Source organism: Muntiacus reevesi, chromosome 7 (genome assembly GCF_963930625.1).
Source record: "Muntiacus reevesi chromosome 7, mMunRee1.1, whole genome shotgun sequence".
Taxonomy (NCBI): Eukaryota; Metazoa; Chordata; class Mammalia; order Artiodactyla; family Cervidae; genus Muntiacus; species Muntiacus reevesi.
The window spans coordinates 7,866,775-7,884,996 of NC_089255.1; the positions used below are offsets into that span (position 1 = coordinate 7,866,775).

General features: G+C 44.0%; 1 protein-coding gene across 1 annotated transcript in view; it reads left to right on the plus strand.

The window, feature by feature from the left end:
• IQGAP2 (IQ motif containing GTPase activating protein 2) overlaps positions 1-18,222 on the plus strand; it is a 295,627-nt gene that overhangs the window by 73,197 nt on the left and 204,208 nt on the right. The window lies entirely within an intron of this gene.

An 18,222-nucleotide genomic window follows, 5' to 3' on the forward strand; every position in this document is an offset into this window, starting at 1 on the left:
AAGTTAAATAAGCAGGTATGGAGTGCTTACTCCATACCAAACACTGTTCTAAGCACCATGAATACAGTGGTGCTGTTTTTATTCACCATGACTGGTGTGTGTGTGTGTGTGTGTGTGTGTGTGTGTGTGTGTGTGTTTATATTTAGTATTGTCATTTGGAAGACAGGGCAGTTACTTTCACTCTAAGACAAAAGTTTAACTTTTTAATATTGATACCATGTATTAATTAGGGCTGTCGTTTATTTATGTACCCATATGTAGATCTGAAGGTGAGGATGTTGTGCATGGGCTATTGTAGAGTTAGAATTGCTAGCCTTCGTCGTGTGCCAGTCCCCCACCTCCCACTTCTCCGTGCCCGACTCCAGCCCTCCACCCAGCTTTGCGCGTGGCACTCAGGCAAGGCGGTGCACTGTCTGTGCTCCAGGGCTAGAGAGTGGAGGGTTAGGGTTAGGTTAGGGTTAGGTTAGGGTTAGGTTAGGGTTAGGTCCACTGGAATCCTGTAGTGTCAGGAGGAATCTCACGTTCTTAAGCTGAGCTCTATGTGAAGATTGCAGGCTAATTGAAGGGAAATTAGGTGAAAATCCTGATTTCCTATTCCTCTTCTTGTGAGTTTTGTTGAGGTAAGCCAAGAGATAAGGAACCAACTTAGAATGGAGGTAGGGCGGTGAGTATATTTTGCAGTAATGAACATTATGTGTTTATATGTAGTGTATACATGTGATGGCTGGAAATCTAACAGTGATCTTGACCAAAAATGTGTCCTTGATTCTCAGTAGCATTGTACTCATTTAAAAACTACAGTAAGTCCCCTATACGCGGACCAGTGCCATTCTGAGAGCATATTCGTAAGTCCAACAAAGTTGGCCGAGGTACCCAACTAACGCAATCAGCTGTATAGTACTGTTCTGTAATGGGTTTGTAATACTTTTCACATAAATAATACACCAAAAAACACAATAAAATAAAACTTTAAAGATTTTACAGTACAGAACCTTGAAAAGCACAGTAGTGCAGTATAAAAGCTGGCGTACAGGGGCTGGCATCAAGTGAAGAGGCAAGAAGAGCTACTGGTTGGAGGGCGGAGAGGATGGTGGAGCTGAAGGGTGGTCAGCAGTAGGAGGCGGGGGGCCAGCTGCAGCCCTGCTCCTGCTTGCTGTGCATGGAAGGCACGTGCGCATCTGTGAAAGGTCGCCATTTGAAGGCTCGTATGTCGGGGACTTACTGTGGAGTACGGTTGTTGAACAAGGGGACAGATAGACATTAGGGAGACAGTTAGCTCTGCCCGCTCACGCTCTGTGGCTCCAGGCACCAGGGCTGACGCTGGGTGTTCTGTGCAGCATGCATGGCCCGCCCTCCCAGATCGCACTGTGAACAGTTGACCAGATGATTGAAATGAAGGGACGACTGAAGGGGCTAAGTTAGTATGAAAAGAGAGGCCTAAACTAGTCTGAAGACTCGCAAGATCAGTGTGCTTTTATCAAAAAGTGTGTTTTTAAAATCTGACTCGTACTGGGACGTTTAAAAATTGATGGCTGGTAAGGGTAGGTTCATGCTTGGGGTGCCATTCTCATAGCGGAGAGAGAGAGATGAGCAGGGAGATGCTCGTTAACCAACCGCCTCGCATGTTACAGTCGCCCTCACAGCTGGCTTCCTTATAGTGGAAAAACAGAGCAGGCCTGGGTCACTTGGATGTAATAACTGTGGGTTGTAAAGAGCTTTATGGTTCATTTAGTCCTCAGAGAACGCTGTGAGCTAAAACAAGTGATTCTTCAGTTAGCTTATGTTCTTAAAACAAAAGAGAGCTCATTTAACTTCCCTGCATTGGTTTATATGCCTGACTTTGTTCTCTGTTAAAGTATTACCAATCCAACCTTCTCATCCAACCTTCTCATATTTCAGTCAAACATGTCAGTTGAAACACTTGTCAGCTGGATGTACAGACATAAGAGTGTGCTATGCGGATCCCCGAGTCTTCAGCATTCACTCAGCTGCTGATATGTGAAATAAGGATGAAATTTGCCCTCATAGCGATGTTGGGAAGATAGAGAACTTGCAGAAGCTGTGAGCTAGAGATGAGAATAGTTTGCAAGCATTTCTTAACTTGTACTGTGTTATCTTTAGGTGAATTTTACTTTTAACTGTTAAAAGCATTTTTTTCTTTGAATAATGTTTTAAACCATTGGTTAGTTTGGATGTGCAGTGGGCTGAATAATGGTTGTCAAAGTTATCAGGTCCTAATTCCTGGAATCTATACATGTCATGTTATTCAGAAAAGGGTCTTGGTTGTAAACTAAATGTGATTAAATTAACGATGTTGAGATGAGAGGTTTTCCTGGCTCATTTGGGTCAGCTGTAAATGCATTCACAAGTATCCCATAAGGAGATGGCAGCTATGCACAGAGAAAGGGATATGAGTGATGTGGTCACAGAATCTTGGTTATTAATAATTCCCTCCTTTTCAGGAATTAAGTGTATGGACTTGCAGCTCTCAGAAACTTCAGGATTTTTCCTTGTGTACGAGAGCTGGGAATGGGGAAACTGGGCTGGGGTCGTCGGGGGCAGAGGGAGGGGAGAGTGGCCATTTGCCAGGCACTGGGTCCCTCTGTTTTTCCATCAGTCCTGGTGAGGAGGCGTCATAATGTGACTTCCTCGGGAACAGAAAACCCAAAGCTGAACTGAAGCAGTGATTTAGAAAACATGTTCAAACAGTCAAGCGCATGGAGTGTGTCCAGTGCTTTCAAAATTAAAAATGATGGCGCCATACTGGGGCTCCTGAGTCTAGAAAGGAGGAAGTTGTGTCAGGAATTAAGGGCAGGGTGAAGCTGCGAGGAGACAGGAGCCTGGCCTCACTGCTGGGAGTCACCCTTCTCTGGCCATGCCACCTTGAGGGATGACCAACCCTCTTAAGTTTCCTAACTGAAAGTGAAAGTTGCTCAGTCACATCTGACTCTTTGTGACCCCGTGGACTGTAGCCCGCTAGGCTTCTCTGTCCGTGGAATTCTCCAGGCCAGAATACTGGCATCTCCTGCATTGCAGGCGGATTCTTTACCGTCTGAGCCACTGAAGTGGGGATTAACAGCTATGTCACAGGACTGCTGTGAGGACCGGAAGTGACAGCAGGTATAAAACAGCTCTAGCAGTTTGTACACAGTTTCCTCAGAGACTCTGTGTCCAATCCTTGTCAGTTCCTCATCCCATTTAAATTACTATAAATGTGGGGTGAAAGGAAGTAGAAATTCTTGGTAGTGCATAATGTGTTTACTCTTCAGTATCAAACTATCCATGACACTGGTTGCTTGTGTCTGTTAATCACAGCTAAGGTCAAGCCTTTACTCTTATAAACTGAGCATTCTTTTTTTTTTTTAATTAATTAAAAAAAAAAGAAGCTTTATTTTTGGCTGCACCATGAGGCATGTGGGATCTTAGTTCCCTGACCAGAGATTGAACCTCACACCCTGCATTGCAGGCATAGAGTCCCAACCACTGGACCACCAGGGAAGTCCAGACTGAGTATTCTTTTTAAGAATCAATGATTGAGAACCTCAGAAGAAATCTAAAAGAGCACTTTTGTCTTAAGACTGGCCTAAGGAGGTTCTAACTTGATAATCTGCTCTACAAAGAAGTCTCAGGTTCTGAATCACAATAAAGGGTCAACTTCCTGAAAGAAACTGGTCTGAAAACATTCCAATTTAGGGCAAGGAAAGAGAAACTGAGATTCAGTAATTCATCTTTCTGGAATCCATCTTATTCGTGTAAAAGTCATTTAGGGGAATAGTTTGATGAGGTTTTTGCCTCCGTGAGGGAGGTGTGAAGGGTCAAGGGACAGATTGCCTCAGAGGAAGAGTTAGGTTTGCCCTTGCCCTGAAATGCCAGACTAATCCATCAGCCTATATTAGTAAGATTAGCCATCTGTTAGCCTCAAAACCAGAGGCAGTCTCTGTTTCCAGTGGTGTGTGGGTTTGGGAAGAACAGCCAGGAACTAATAAACAGCACAGCGCTCGAAAAGCCAGGCACCTCGCTGGGCTTCTGCAGGTGCTGTGACGTCCAGTCCTGGCAATCCAGTGAGTGGGCGTCATTCCTCACTTCACTTAGGAGCTGATGCTGAGAGGTTCTGCCGTCATTCACGGTCACCCGTCTGGGCAAGAGTCACCCCGAGACGTGAGGCTGGGCTTCGTCTCCTAGCTCTTCCGTGGTGTCCAAAGCTTCTTTTCAGCTTGGGCCTCATCCATACAGCTTCATCTGGCCCCGTCTTTGCCTCTTAGTAGCAGACTTCAAGAAACCCACGTCTGAACAGTTTGACCTCTGTATAAGCTGTTCTGGAAAAGAAAGACCCCTTCATTCTAAACATCACACAGTCTTCTCTGGGAGTGACGCCTGCTTCTCTGTCTGCTGGTTTAAACTATCCAGTTTTGTCTATCAGCTTTCCGTGTTGTTTTCTGCCACTTCCAGGTCAAGAAGTAACTTTTAGTAGGAAAGCATCTTTTTGCCAGTTGAGATGTCCTTTCACATTCTTCTCCAGCCTCTTCCACGTATAATTTCTGAAAATAATACCCTACCTTGAAAAAGTTTGGTTGAGCTGTTAGAGTTAAATCAAGCTATTGTTTCCAAGAGAATTACTTCTGAGCCCTCTACCTCACAGCTTATCACCCCTCCTCCCATCCACAGGCATGTACCATGGATATGCCACATATACACCCAACACTCTGCCCCACCCACCTTCAAGATGAGTCACTGTGAAATGAGGTTGCAAGGACACTTCTTAGCTCTTCACGTCCCATCCGGAGGCAGCTTTGTTGGCAGTCTACCTTAGTCTTTCTGCTATGTGCCTTAAACTTCAGTGGACTGCTTGAAAACTAACAGTTCACTCTAAGCTGCATTCTTCATTGAAATGTAAATTCCCTTATACTCATTCTCTTTCTTCTAGAATTCCCAGAAAGAAAACAAGTTTTATGTTGCAGACAATGAAGAGGAAAAATTTCTCCCCACATCTCTTTTTTTAAAATACACAGTAAGATTGAAGATGATTGATTTAGGCATCTCTGGTCCACTATAGAGTTTTGTATTTCTAACAAGATAAAATATTGTCAGAAACTTTACCACTGTGGGATTGTTGGTAATTTGAGGGAGAAAAGATTATCTTGTTGCCTTTAATTCCTGAGTTAATAAGCTGCCGTCACCGTGGAATGCATTAAAACATTTATCAAGTAGTGATGTAAATCTAAAAATTGGTGCTGTGGAACTTAATGTCCTGCATTTGGAGTGCTTTTAGGGAGCATTAGGATTTGTAAGCAGTGAGGTGGACGTGAAGGGAATGAAAGATTCAATAATGGCCGCATAAGACCTCAGATTGCCACTCAAGTGACCCAAAATCTGGCCTCAGGCATGAAAGAGGGTGTACAATAAAAGCTGTTTTGTTGTTGTTATAATAGCCACAAGGCACTGTGTATATTTTAGGTCCTTTTAAAACTTTGCTACTGAATGCTACTTTATTCCTATTCTGACTTTCAAGCAGGCCATTCTGTTTGAAAAATAGTATTGGATCTTTGTGGCAGAAAATATTTAAGATGCATGGATCACATTAAGAAGGCTCTGGGACCAAACAGTGTTACAACAGCCCTGAGCATTTTTCTTTAAAGGAGTAAGCTTAAAAGTAGATTCAGAGACTTCTCTGGTGGCCCAGTGGTTAAGACTCCACACTTCCACTGCAGGGAGCAGGAGTTCAATTCCTAGTTGGGGAACTAAAATCCACCATTCTGCTTGGTGCAGCCAAAAAAATAAAGAAAAATTAAGTATATTGCTTAGCACCCCTGAAAGGAAAAAGCCCAGCGAAAGGAATTTGAAAGGAATTTAGGAAACATAGCATCTGAGATTTTTCTCTTTTCAAGACCTTGGGTTTTTCAGTTGGAAACTTTTGGCGGCATTGTCATGTACTTATACAGTAGTGAGTATGGTGTGACTAGTATGTGCTTTAAAAATGATCTCACTTCTGTACTTACTCAGAGTTCGCTTTCTCTTGTGTGTGTTGTATGTCATGTTTGCACAGACATGAGAAAACCATCCATGTTGTTTTCCTGCTTCCCCGAGAGGTCAGTGCTGAATCTGTGTGTTTTTGTTTGCCAAACCTCAAAAAGTCTTGTTAGATGGAATATAATGGGAGAGACTAGGGAAGATGAATTTTTTTCCCTTGTATTTCCTTTGTGAAACAATGTGACATAGTACGGTTTCTGTGAGTTGGATGAAGTAGTCAGTCAGTCAGTCATTTCAGTCGCTCAGTCGTGTCTGACTCTTTGCGACCCCGTGAACTGCAGCACGCCAGGCCTCTCTGTCCATCACCAGCTCCCAGAGTCCACCCAAATCCATGTCCATCGAGTCGGTGATGCCCTCCAACCATCTCATCCTCTGTCATCCCCTTCTCCTCCTGCCCTCAATCCCTCCCAGCATCAGGGTCTTTTCCAATGAGTCAGCTCTTCGCATGAGGTGGCCAGAGTACTGGAGTTTCAGCTCCAGCATCCGTCCTCCCAGTGAGCGCCCAGGAAGGAGAAGTAGATGAGGCAGAGTTGGTCACAGTGTCACAGTTTACCAGAGCTTTTCCTCTCTCTGAGAGGTTATGCATGACCCCAAGACTGTAAGAGTGCTGCTCCTCTTTCCTGATCTTGGCTCGATCTCCTGAAAGGCCCTCGAGCCTTCAACTCCTGTCAATAAATACGATTCCCTTGGATGGTCCACCCCTTTCCTACTCTGCCCCACACCTTCTACCCTCAGTCAAAGGGAGCTCCTGGTGTCCTCCGTCTATTTCATCGTCTCTCAACGCGTTGTGCCCTCTGCCTGGATGTCTCTCCCCATCCGTCTTGCCACACGATGCTGCTCCATCCCTTAGGACTTCTGAGTTGGCTCCCCGCCTTTACCCCTGTTTGCCTGTCCTGCCTCCTCTGCGGCTCCTGGGACACCTGCTGCCCTCCTCTCATCCTTCCTGCCCCGGGCTGCCCCTGTGGGCTTGTCCCCAGCCATCCTTCCCCACTCCTGTGGCCCCTGCAACTCACGCAAGGCGAAGTCTGCAGTCAGACCCAGCCCCGTCCATCACCAGAGGAAGAACCTCACAAGAGCAGGTCGTGGAGATATACCCACCATGGGAATCTGTTGAGCTGTGACAGGGGGTTCAGGGAAGTGTGAAATGGCATTTGGGAATCAGGCCTTTCCTGGGGGAAGGCTGCCGTGCTGTGAAGTGAGTCAGGGCTGCCTGACCCTGGGGACCGCGTGCAGGCGTGCGCTCTCCTCCGTGCATGCCCTGGGAGTGGCTCCTGCCTCCTGTCCTATCCCCGGAGGGCAAGGTAGGAGCCATCACCTCAGCAGCAGAGGTCTGAGTGTAAAAGGGTGTTAACTGGGCTCCTGCCTTGGGGAATAGGATATTTTTACACCAGAAGAGAGTAGAGGTGCACAAGCAAGAGATCAGCATTGAGAAAGGGCAAGGTAATATGGGCAAAAGGTTGGAGCAGACATTTCCTGTTCTAGAATTAGTAGTGGAGGGAAGGGACAAGGTCTGCGAGAAGCCCATCTTGGAGAGCCTTGACTGCTAGGCTGAGATGTTTCCATATTATCCTGCTGCATAGAGCTCTGTGTTTTTTGTTTTATATTGGAGAAATTTAAGATTTAATTTGGGGATTCCCGGGTGGCTCAGACGGTAAAGAGTATGCCTGCAATGCGGGAGACCTGGGTTCAACCCCTGGGTCAGGAAGATCCCCTGGAGAAGGAAATGGCAACCCAGTCCAGTATCCTTGCCTGAAGAATCCTGTGGATGGAGGAGCCTGGTGGGCTACAGTCCATGGGGTCGCAAAGAGTCGGACATTTAATTTTAATTTTTACGTTAAAATTTTTAATTTAATTTTTGTTTTGCAATGTTGTGTTGTTTTCTGCTGTACAACATCATGAATCGGCCATAAGTGTACATGATTCCCTCCTCCTTGAATCTCCCTCCCACCCACGCCCCATCCCGCCCCCCCGCACCCCCCTCCAGCTTGTCATGAAGCACCAGCTTAAGCTCCCTGGGTTGAGTTCCCCATGTTATGCAGCAGCTTCTCACTAGCTGTCTGTTTTACATATGGTAATGTATGTGTTTCAGTGTGAAGGTTTTGAAGCTACAAGATGAAAGAATCAACCTTAGTGATGAGAGGGGAGGGCGACTTGGAGCAGGAAAGGAGACTGTTAATTTAAAATAGTCTTTGCAGCCCCAGAAAACACCACACTCTCCCCTCAGTTCACAAAACCAAGTCTTGTGTGACGGGCAGTGGGGATGCAAAGGTCAGGGAAGCAGGGTCCCTTCACAGGCAGAGGGTGTAAAAACCAAACCGTCTTGGGCGTCACATGGCAGTGAGACGTGGCAGCCTACAGGAAAATGCAGTGGTGGCAGCAGGTTATTCCTGGTTGAGAGGAGCTGTAGCCAGGTTGCAGAATGCTAAGATCACAAGCGGTAGGTTTGGTCTCTGTTCACCGTGAAATGAACAACTCCCTCTGTGTGCTGCCATAGTAGCTTCGGCCAGAAGCCTTTCTGATGCTATCAGCTGCGGGCCGTTTTAGCTGGTCTCTCTTTTAGGAAGCCTCTGCTTCATCTCTTGTCCCCACCGTATTCCATCCTCAACCTGGCTGCCAGAGTGATCCTGTTCAATTACAACTTGTACTACGTGCTAAGTCACTTCAGTCGTGTCCGACTCTTTGTGACTCTTATGGACTGTAGCCCCCCAGGCTCCTCTGTCCGTAGGATTCTCCAGGCAAGAATACTGGCATGGGTTGCCATGACCTCCTCCAGGGGATCTTCCCAACCCAGAGATCAAACTTGGCATCTCTTATGTCTTCTACATTGGCAGGTGGGTTCTTTACCACTTGCGCTGGGAAGCCCAAATTACAAGTCAGATCATGTTGTTCTCTTCACCAAAACCCACAGTGGCTCCCATCTCAGATAAAAAAGTCCTTAGAGTTGTCCACAAGGCACCCCAGCTCTCTGGTCTGATCCCCTCCTGCACTGTTCATTCCCCTCTGACCACGCTGGGCTGCTGGCTGCTCCTCAGAATGGCCAAGATGCTCTCCTTGACACCCTGACCCTGCATGACTCAAGGCTAGCTCTCACCTCCTTGAAGTCTGCTCAGAGGTCACCTGCTATCCTTTGAAAATCACAGCCTGTCCCCAAACCCTACCCTTGACTCTCTCCATCCCCCTGACCCTACTGTACCTTTTTCTATCCGTGAACACTAACTGCCTTCAAACAGGATACATCAGGGATTTCCCTGGTGGTCCAGTGGTTGAGAATCCACCTTCTGATACAGGGGACCCGGATTTGATCCCTGGTCGAGGAACTAAGATTCCATATGCCTCAGGGTAGCTAAGCCTGCACTGCAATGAAGACTCAGTGCAGGCCAAGATAAATGTTAAAAAGACTGGATCCATCACTTATTAATTATTTCTTGTCAGACCCTTTCACACTGTTCTCCCTCTACCTCCGATTAAAGGCAGGAATCTTCATGTTTTGTTAACTGATACATCTCAAGTGCTTAGAACAGTGCTGAGTACAAAGTGGAAGGTAGTAAGTATTTTTTCAGTGCATTGTGATATATCTGCTATGACTCATCAGGCCTACTTTTCCTATTAAATGGGTTTGGGCCATGGAAGGACGAGTTGATGCTGTCACAGCCTAAATTCTCTGCATGTTTTACCCAGTTTTTGTTTTTCTTCAAATGACCCATTTTCTCTGAGATTTTTAGTGCAACATTTGATGAAATATGTACAATAATTAGAGAAAAACATGCAGACATCTTTTCAAATAAAAGAAATTTACTCAGCAAATGGGTATAAGCACATTGTACTGTGGAGGATTTATTTTACTTTATTTATTTATCTTTGGCTCTTCTGGGTCTTCGCTGTGGGCTTTTCTCGAGCTGCAGGGAGCGGGGCTGCTGTTGGTTGCAGCGCTCGGGCTCCTCAGCACAGCGGCTTCTCTTGTTGCGGAGAGAAGGCTCTAGGGCGTGTAGGCTTCAGTAGTCTTGGCACTTGGACTTAGTTGTGCTGTGATACGTGGAATCTTCCCGGACCAGGGATTGAACCTGTGTCTCCTGCATTGGCAGGCAGATTCCTTACCTCTGAGCCACCAGGGAAGCCCCATCATAGAGGATTTGTGATTGGCAAGGCTGAAATCACCTTCACTCGAAATCTGACAATGCTAGCAAGTAAGCACCTCCATTCCTCTGGCTTATGTTCCCTGGTTGCATTTCAGTTATTCCTGACAACAGTGATGAGTTCTCCATCATGTCTTAGGGAATATTTCAGTTTCCCCTCCAATTATATATGCCCCTTACCATTCATTTCATTACTTCTTTTTTTGAAAAATAAATATATGCTAGAATACAAGATGAGGAAACAATAATTGCATAAAAGGATCACAAGAGTTTTAGGGGTTTTTTTGTTTTTGTTTTGTCACTTAACCAGTTTTTCTCCTATGCGTATACATATTAACATGCTAATATACACCCTCCTACTCCATCTGAAAACAAAAAAAGCTATTGAAGGAAATATTAGAAAGTCTAACAGTTAACATCAGAGGTGAATTGGAACCTCTTTAGATTTCCAACTGAAAGGGTCCCATGAAGATGATCGAAGTAGTTTGCTTTCTCTCCCCAGGGAATGTTCCTTTTTTCCTAAGTGCTGACTTTAGACCTTTTAATCATAGAACTCATTTCTCAATGGGATTTTATATATCCAGGGGATAAACATTGGTTCTTGGCAGGTCAGCAATATCTTTTAATGCCCAAAGGACAGATATACACATAGCACATAAATAAGTATGCAGTAGAACTATAGTTTTAAAATTTCATGGAAGGGCAATGAGGAGGAAAAATCTAAAAAAAACTCCTAGAGGCTGCTGCAGTAATGAAAATGTAGTTGTCTAACCCATCCTCAGAGGAACCAGCCTAGGGCATGAATGGTCTGTTCTGAACTTTTGCTTTCACATAGAATAAGTTGTTTTGATAGTCGAGTCCTAGTGAGCTGTGTAGTAGCTCCACGCGCCTGAGTCCGTTAGGTGGAGCACACACCATTTGATCCATTTATCAGGTTCTTTATTGTTGACGGGACAGAATTGCTCAGGGTACCTTGGATCCTGGAGGGCTAAGTGGAGAATTTGTTGGGGTCTGGTGGTTCAGAAGGTAACTAATTTGCCTGCAATGCAGGAGACCCAGGTTCAATCCCTGGATTGGGAAGATCCCCTGGAGAAGGGAATGACTACCCACTCCAGTATTCTTGTCTGGAGCATTCCATGGACAGAGGAGCCTGGAGGGCTACAGTCCATGGGGTCACAAACAGTCGGACACGACTGAGCGACTAATACTTTCACTTTCAGGGACTAGCAGGCAGGAGCAGAGCTTGGGAATGTGAAGGGTATTGGGAATGTCCAGCTTAAGTTACCTTCCCTAAGGCAGCGTGTGTTTCTCATTTTTTATTTTGGACCTCTGCCGTTAATTCAGCCTCCTTTGATCTCTTGTGATTCTTCTGCTTTAGTTCCTTCTTCTAAATTGCCAGTGTTCTCCCCATTTCCATTTCAAAGTACTGGGAAAGACTCAAGTCCTGCATCCTCATTTTTTTTTTCATTTATTTTTATTAGTTGAAGGCTAATTACTTTACAATATTGTGGTTTTTGCCATACATTGACATGAATCAGCCATGGATTTACACGTGTTCCCCATCCCGATCCCCCCTCCCGCCTCCCTCCCCATCCCATCCTTCTGGGTCTTCCCAGTGCACCAGCCCTGAGCAGTTGTCTCACTGCATCCTCATTTAAAGCAGAGCTGAAGGCAGTGGCCAGAAAGGCATCTGACCTCATAGACAAGCAGCCCTGGGTCAGCTGGGTCAGACCTCGTTAGGGGCTGGAGGGTGTCACACATGATTTGGACACAGCGGCCTGTCTCTGAGGAATTTCCCAAGGTCACTTCTCTGAGGGCTGTGGTCAGAATTCGCTCGGAACACGGCTTCTTGAGGGTGAGCTTGGCATCCTGAAGTTTCATCTGCCTGGAAGTATGAGGCTTACCTAACTGGCGTGTTTGGCCTAGTTGATCATCACTGAAGATTTTCCACTGGGGCTTCTTTCATCATACTTGGAAAAAGAATTTTAAAGCTTGTCTTCTGATAACTTGTCTAATGGCTTAGCGTCGGGAAAGGTAAAGTTTGCCCAGACTTTCAGTCTCAGAGATGGTCTCTCTCATGAGACGGATTATTGTGCAAACCTTGAAAGGGGAAGTCATTGTCTTCATCTCTGTTTTCTCGGCACTTAGGACTTAGTGCGTCTGACACGTGGGAATTTTCTAGTAAATTTTGTGACTTGACAGATGGTCTTGCACATGGAAGAGATGATTGGTAAAGCTGAAAATTCAAACATCATCGAAAGGCAAATGCCATTAACTTGTGTTTTATCTCAAGTCAGGAGAGTTGTTATCTTAGGCTTCAGTCCTGTACCTTGACATTTATGAGGTTGTTTTTTAAGAAAATGGTTTTTTAAAAAAAAATCTGAGCATCAATTTTGAAAGAAAAGATAGAGTGGAGGGAAAATTGCCACATGTAAGTCAGGTATTAAGCTCCTTAATATATGAAGAGCCTTTTTCAAAGAAGTAAATAAGGAAAGAACATTCACTTGTAGCGTTCTTTTTGGCCTACTTTAATAGATATTTCACATTGTAAAAAAACATGAGCGTGAAACATTTTTAAACTCATTAATCAAAGAAAGGCAGATTATAATTTACCTTATCAGATTGACAATTTTAAAACATCACCACTGCTAGGCTTAAGGGAAACAGGCATTTGTATCTTTTATGTGGGAGTATAAGTAATATTTAATCTGTTGGGAGGATGATTTAACAACAGATATTTTTATGAGTTAGCAAATTCCTTCACAAGAATGTTTCTTGCCACATTGTTTGCAAAAGTGAGAAAGTTTAAGCAACCTGCATGACTTGGAATAATGGACTGTTAAGTGTTGTAAACAGAAATGATGAAATTTGGGGTTTTGGGTCATTAAAAATTTGTGGAGTCTGATGATATTGTGTAACTGAAATAGAATCACATCAAATAATATCTTTAGTATATGTGTTGTATTCAGAAAAATGTCTATCAATTTTCTTAATTATATGTATTGTTGGATCAGAAGTTATAGTTCTTGATACTTTCCAAAATTTCTTGAATTTTTCTAATAATCCAATATCTTTTCCATAATTGGAAAAACTATTTAGTACAAAGTGTAGTATATGGAAGTGAGAGGAAGTCTTAGTTACTTAATATCCATCACTATAATGCCTTACTGATAACTTTTCTTTTGAAGGTCCTTCCCAGTCATTGAACAAGGGAAAACAGTTGATTCAATGCCTTTAATGTTAACACACACTATTTTACAGATTATTAAAACAAAAACAAACAGAGGCGGCATGGAGCAGTAGGAGGAGCAAGAACATTTCAATTAGATGGTCCTGGGTTGGGTTCATGGCTGTTGTTGTGGAACCCTGGGTGTTGAGCCTGCAGTTTTCTCCCCTGTGAAATGAGGAGGTTCACAGCCCCTGTCCTCGCAGGACTGCTGAGGGGAACACTGAGGACCGTGTGTACGGAGCACTCAGCGCCACGTGTGACTCGGTGCACAGGTGGCTCTTCTTAGGAGGAGAAACCTCTCGGGGGCGTAGCGTTTCCTTCAAGAGAACCAAGCTTGAAAACCATTAATTAGAAGCTGCTGCTCACTGTAGAAAGAATAACTGTTGTGGTGGTATATTCGGTTTTTATTACTTAAACTTAGCAGCTTAAAATAACACTTATTTCAGCTATGATTTTCCAGTACTCATGTATGGATGTGAGAGTTGGACCATAAAGAAGGCTGAGCACTAAAGAGTCGATGCTTTTGAACTGTGGTGTTGGAGAAGACTCTTGAGAGCCCCTTGGACTGCAAGGAAATCAAATCAGTACACCCTAAAGGAAATCGGTCCTGAATATTCATTGGAGGGACTGATGCTAAAGCTGAAGTTCCAGTACTTTGGCCACCTGATGCAAAGAGCCTACTCATTGGAAAAGACCCTGTTGCTGGGAAAGATTGAAGGCAAGAGAAGAAGAGGATGAGATGGTTAGATAATAACACTGACTCGATGGACATGAGTCTAGGCAAACTCCAGGACATGGTGATGGACAGGGAAGCCTGGCGTGCTGCAGTCCATGGGGTCACAAAGAGTCAGACACGACTGAACAACTGAACAACAACAAATTATCTAAGAGTTTCTCTGGCTCTGAAGTCCAGGCGTGGTTTACCTGGGTACTTGGAGTTTCTGGAAGCTGCCATCAAGGTCGTGACTGGGGCTGGGTTCTCAGCTGGGGAAGCATGTGCTTCTCTGCTCACGTGACGGTTGTCGGTGCTTAGTTTCCCTGGGGTTCATGGCAGATTGCTGCTTTAAAGCCAGCAGATGGGGAGAGGAAAGGAGGAAGCCCAAACTCGCTCTCAAGATGCAGTCTTACATAATGCGGTGTAATCTCGAAGGTGACCGTCTGTCCCCTTTGGCATATTCTAGGGGTTAGAAGCCAATCCCTGGTCCTACCTGTGCTCATGGGGAGATTAAGCATCTAAAGTAGGAACACCATGAGTGGGGATCACGTGCAGGGGGTCTGTTGGCCACAAATGGTGTTCACATTCATGTATGCTGTGTTTCAAACTCAGAGGCCAATTACTGTTAATATTTTAGGAGGTGATTTGGTTATTAAGCTAGCTTAATAACACAGATTGGAAAGCAAGGTGAGGTGACACTGTGCTTCTTTAACGTTCACTGTTAAAGGCCAGCAGTGCTGTCTTTGGCGCTTTGGAGCTTGAGGACATAGCTCTCTTCCTTGTCAATCTGGTTATCTGAGATCATCCAACTTGGGGAGCTTTTCAGAGACTCAAGACTCACTTTTCTGTAAGTAATGGGTAATGGAAATATCCCTTCAAAGGTGATTTTTCCCTCCATCTCTTCTAAAATGTAGTACTGCTTTCTTTTATTATTTGTGCCGTCTTCATGAGAAGTACTCATTTCAGTGAAAATAAACAGTGCTTTGTCTCACCCAGATTCATTGCTGAGCTTTAAATTTTCATTTGTTCTCTAGACTGAAAAATACCATTTGTTTTATTTTAACTTCTCAACTATTTCGTATGAGAGGTGTGGCACTCTGTGTCCTCTGCCAAGCCCTCCTTCTTCCACTCGCTCAGAGTTATTGTGACTAGTCAGCTCTCCTCTGAATAGAAACATGATGATAAATATTGCTGAGAATTCTCTGGGTATCATTAAAGCCCTGAGGCTAATGAGATTGCTGTTTGAGATGATTGTAGTCAAATGCAACGCTGTGAGGTTTTATAGGTACACATGCAATCCAGAAGATGGAGAGAAGTGATTGATCACGCCCTGGAGCAGGGACAGAAAGCTCTGATGATCATCGGAACTCTTTTCTTGCTGTGAACTGACATACCAGCTACCACTTTGCAGTACTTCTAGTGGCCGCAGTTGGAAACTCTGAAAGGTTGTATCTCTTCCACTTACTTAGCATATCCTGAGTGGCTGACTGACCAAACTTGGCAAGGCATTGTTCAGTCAAGGGCTGTCTCACAGTGTGGAACTCTTGTATGAAGAAAAACCAAACCAAAACCTTAACAGAGAGACTGTGTCGTCCTCATGAGACACATTCTGATTGTGCATGGCGTACAAATTCACAGACCGGAGAGATGCCTCAGCATTCTCTTAGACCAGCTGTTTGCCAGAACCCTGGATTGGATAAACAAGTATCTACACATTCCCATCACTCTTAATACCACACATTTGCGTAGCGCTTAGTAACTTTTTGGAGTGTTTTCATCTCTCTTTTTTTTTTTAATTTTAAAAAATTTATTTACTTTTGGCTGTGATGCGTCTTCGTTGCTCGGCAGACTTTTCTCTAGTTGTGGTGAGTGGGGGCTACTCTCTAGCTGTGGGCTTCTCCTTGTGACGGCTTCTCTTGCCATGGAGCACGGGCTCCAGGGTGCCTGGGCCTCAGTAGTTGCGGTTCTGGGCTCTAGAGCAGAGGCTCAGTAGTCGTGGAGCCCAGGCTTAGTTGCTCCACGGCACATGGGATCTTCCTGGACCAGGGAGAGAACCCAGGTCTCCTGCATTGGCAGGAGGACTCTTTACCACTGAGCCACCAGAGAAGCCCTATATCTTTTCTTAATTGAATGAATGCATCCAAGTTATGGAGATGAAGTAAATAGTACCAGGTCCATTTGACAGATAAGGAAACCAAGGCTCAAAGACTTGACTTGCCAGGATGGTGTTATACATAGACAAAGGCAGGTCCTTCTTATTCCAAATGTCAGACACCTTTTATTAACCAACTATGATGAATAGCAGGGAGTCAGTTTGAATCCCAGCTCTTCCACATTTTGCCTTTGTAACCTTGAGCTATTGCCGAAATTCAAGTCCTAAGTTTTCTCATGAGGGTAGAAACCTATCTCCTCATAGATTTGTTAGGGTTAAATGACAAGTTACACATAGTCGCTAAACCTGGTAAGCTCTCAGTACTTGGTAGTTATTGATATAATTTATGTTGAATTTGATAACACTGCTCTTCCTGTCATGTCTCTTATGCCTGTTGGGCTCACCTGGTATACCTCCTTCAAGCACTGGATCTGGTTGTTTGAAATCAGTAAAAGAGAGAATATTAGTGGATTCCGAAGGTTAGTACTGGGAATATCTTGATCTCTGGGCTCCTAGGTCATACCCTCACCTAGGAGAGTTGCTGTGGTATCAATGAGAAGCTCTGAAGGCAAGATGATGAGCGGAGAAAAGAAGAAAAAGAGGAGGGTGGCTATTTTTTTTATTACATTGAAATGTAGTTTGTATAGTTATTATTATTACAGGTATACAATGTAGTGGTTTAATATTTTATAGATTATACTCCATTTAAAGTTACTGCACAATAATAGCTATATTCCCTGTGCCTACAGTATATCCTTATTGCTTATCTTTTATACATAGTACTTATACATATCTAGGGGAGTGAGTTTGGGGCAAATGCTTGAATTTGCTGTTTAAATATATTAGCAAATTGTTTACAGAAAAATGGAGTGAGGCTAAGTTTTAGTGTGGCATCAGAAAGAGATGTGAGTTCTGGCCACATGGGAGGGAACTTAGATTCTAATTTGCCACTAGAATGGATCATAGTCATTATTGTGCTAACACAAGAAGACATCTCTTCTTAGCCACTCTCAGAATTGATCTTGTGACACCGGCAGATAGCCTGCTGTGATGAAGGTCGCAGCCTTTTCTATGTATGTAAAGTGACGTTTCTTTTGAAATTTAAACATCTGGGTGCTCACCCTGGCTCTCTGTGAGTCAGAAAGCAGCTTTACCCCTTGACTTTGAAGCAGATGTATTCTTAAACCACATGAAAAGCATAGTTGCCCTGTATCTGGATCTTCTTTTCCTCATTTAAAAACAGAACAACCCCTTTAAGGGGAAAGATCCCTCTCCCTGTCTGAGATCTGAGACATGTTGCAGGAAATAAAATTCTCTGTGCTCTTTTAAATTTTAATACTGGTATGTTATGTGTGCAGTCTTTTAAAGCGTGGCATCACACATGTATACATACACATGCCCACCAACATTTAATGAAAGGCTATAATTTCAAGATAAGACTGTATCAAGATATACAAAGCAGTCTGCTTTCTAACCTAACTGAACTCATGAACAAGTTGCTTGCACTTTCTAAGTTACCTGTAAGATAAGAATAAGAGCTGCCTCACAGAATTGTTGCTGAGACATTAAACTCACAGTAACAACTCAAATATTAATTTCCTTAAGAAAAAAAAATAAGAGCCCTGGCTTTACTCTCTTCGGTTGCATGCCCCACTTCATAAATGTGGACAACTCCTAATTAATTGGAGGTGACTAGATGTTTATAGCAGAAAGTGAAGAGGAACTAAAAAGCCTCTTGATGAAAGTAAAAGAGGAGTATGAAAAAGTTGGCTTAAAGCTCAACATTCAGAAAAGTAAGATCATGGCATCTGGTCCCATCACTTCATGGGAAATAGGTGGGAAAACACCAGAAACAGTGTCAGACTTTATTTTTTGGGGCTCCAAAATCACTGGAGATGGTGACTGCAGTCATGAAATTAAAAGATGCTTACTCCTTAAAGGAAAGTTATGACCAACCTAGATAGCA